Raw genomic sequence first — 2,896 nt, forward strand, 5'->3', positions numbered from 1 at the left:
ATTTATATATTTATTTATATATTTATTTTTATATACTTATTTGTATATATATTTATATATTTATTTGTATATATACTGTATTATTATTTTATATTTATTTATATATTTGTTTATATAGTTATTTGTATATTTATTTATATATATATATTTATTTGTATATGTATTTATATATATTTATATATTTATTTATATAATTATTCAATTTTTAAAATATATTCTTTGTATATATATATATATATATTTATATATATTAATATGTTCATATATTTGTATATATATATTATATTTATATATTTATTTGTATATTTATTCGAATCGTCAATCCGAAAGTATGCAGCGCTGATAGATGTTGTTAAAATACAGATATACAGATACTTACATACATACAGATATATATCTATATATATTGTATTTATTTATATATTTATTTACTTATATATATATTATTTTATATATACTGCATTTATTTATATATTTTTATATTTATTTGTATATTTATATATATATTTATTTGTAAATTCAATTATATATATATGTCTATATTTATAATACATTTATTTATATATTTATTTATATATATACTGTATTATTATTTTATATTTATTTATGTATTTGTTTATATAGTTATTTGTATATTTATTTATATATATATTTATTTGTATATGTATTTATATATATTTATATATTTATTTATATAATTATTCAATTTTTTAAATATATTCTTTGTATATTTATTTGTATATTTATATTTATATATTTATATATTTTAATATGTTCATATATTTATTTATATATATATATTATATTTATATATTTATTTATATATACTGTATTATTATTTCATATATACTGTAATTATTTATATATTCATTTATATATTTATTTATATATTTATTTGTATATTTATTTATATATATTTATGTATTTATATATTTATATGTTTATATATTTATTTGTTTGTATATTTATTTGTATATTTATTTATATTGTATATATATATTTATTTGTATATTCATTTATATATTTATATATATTTATATGTTTATAAATTTATTTATATATTTATATTTTATTCAAAATATTTTTGTTTCATTAATAATCAGATGCTTTGGTCTCCTATACGCCTACAAGGAAGTAATAGCCTAGATATTATTATAGTTCTAAATATGTATTCTATATTACTTTATTGCGCTTACAGTATTATTATTTTTATTACTAATAATAATAATAATAATAATAATTAGGGATAATAATAATTATGTTGACTTACTTGTAGCATTCAGCACTTTGAAACACTAGTATGCATCTGATCGAAAACTTGCAATGGTGGCTTGCATGGGCGGAGATCATTGGTCATGGGGTGGGGAGAAAGCATGTTCTCCCTCCCACATTTTATGATGGATGGTACCCCCACTTTTTTACCACAATATAATTTCATGTCAAGAAAATTGTTGAAATGAATGCATTATGACCGGTAAGGGCGTTTGCAGCAGTGCCGTTAAAATCATTAGCTTACTGTACTAATTTTGTAAAATACTGTATGGTGTTTATGTCATGGACCAAGTGTTATTAAAAGTTTCTGATATAAACATCATGCGAAAGGCGTTGGAGCTTCATTTTGACCATGGTGATAATTATGAGTAGGACTAATTTGTTGCACAGTGATATAATTCTGTATTGACCTCGACTGCTACACAATTTCTTATTGTAATTTCATTTCATTTCGTTTATTCAGACAAGTGTCTTGGGGCCCCAAAAGCGACAAAATCACCATGACAAAAGTCTGGAGCCCCAGAAAACTAAACTTAACTACATAATTAGCGAGTATATAAAAAGAAAGGTTTATTATAATTGTTGTGTTGTGATGAGTAGCCACAGATGATATTCTGTTGCAGAAGGGTAAGAGGACTTACATTAATCAAACAAATATTGAAAAGATGGAAGCAGTGCAAGGCTTAGTGGATAAAATCAAACCTACTCCTAATGGTACTGTAAAGTACCAGGTAGCGTATAATAAAAAGGAACCACTTTCCCATATTTGTGATAGCTGGAACTGGCAGCGTGCCCAGCCTTGCAAAGACGTGGATTTTGTAAGGGTGGCTGACGGACTTTACAGATTTTTATACAAATAAATATATAAATAAATATATAAATGAATATATGAATAATTACAGTATATATAAAATAATAATACAGTATATATAAATAAATATATAAATAAATATATAAAAAATATATGAACTTATTAATATATATAAATATATATATAAATATACAAATAAATATATATATATATATATATAAATATATAAATAAATATATGAACATATTAATATATATATAAATGTATATATACAAATAAATATACAAACAATATATAAAAAAAATTAAATATGTATGTATCTATCTGTTTATCTGTATTTTAACAACATCTATCAGCGATGCATACTTTTGGATCGACGATTGGAAAAAGTAACGAAGTAAAGTGTATGTACTACGCATGACTGGACTACACAGGCAAAGCTCCCCGGTGTGTTATTCATTTGCATCCACTAGGCCAAAGAATATAGGCTAGGCCTACGTGTTTGCAAAACTATATAACCTGAAAAAAAATTAAAATGTATGGCTCGCATGGCTCGCGCATTGGCTCGCATGAAATGGTCAGGTTGCGAGCGAAGCGGGAGCACTGATGATTGGGGCTAGGGGCCGCCAAGGGCCTCAGGTCGGGGTTCCAGGGCAATTAAACTGTAATATTATTGTAAACCATTAAACTGTAATATTATTACTATTAAGCCATATTATTATTATTATTATTATTATTATTATTATTATTATTATTATTATTATTATTATTATTATTATTATTATTATTGTTATTGTTGTTGTTGTTGTTGTT

Source organism: Anneissia japonica, unplaced genomic scaffold, assembly GCF_011630105.1.
Source record: "Anneissia japonica isolate Jap-2015-1 unplaced genomic scaffold, ASM1163010v1 scaffold284860_len1800451_cov186, whole genome shotgun sequence".
Classification (NCBI taxonomy): domain Eukaryota; kingdom Metazoa; phylum Echinodermata; class Crinoidea; order Comatulida; family Comatulidae; genus Anneissia; species Anneissia japonica.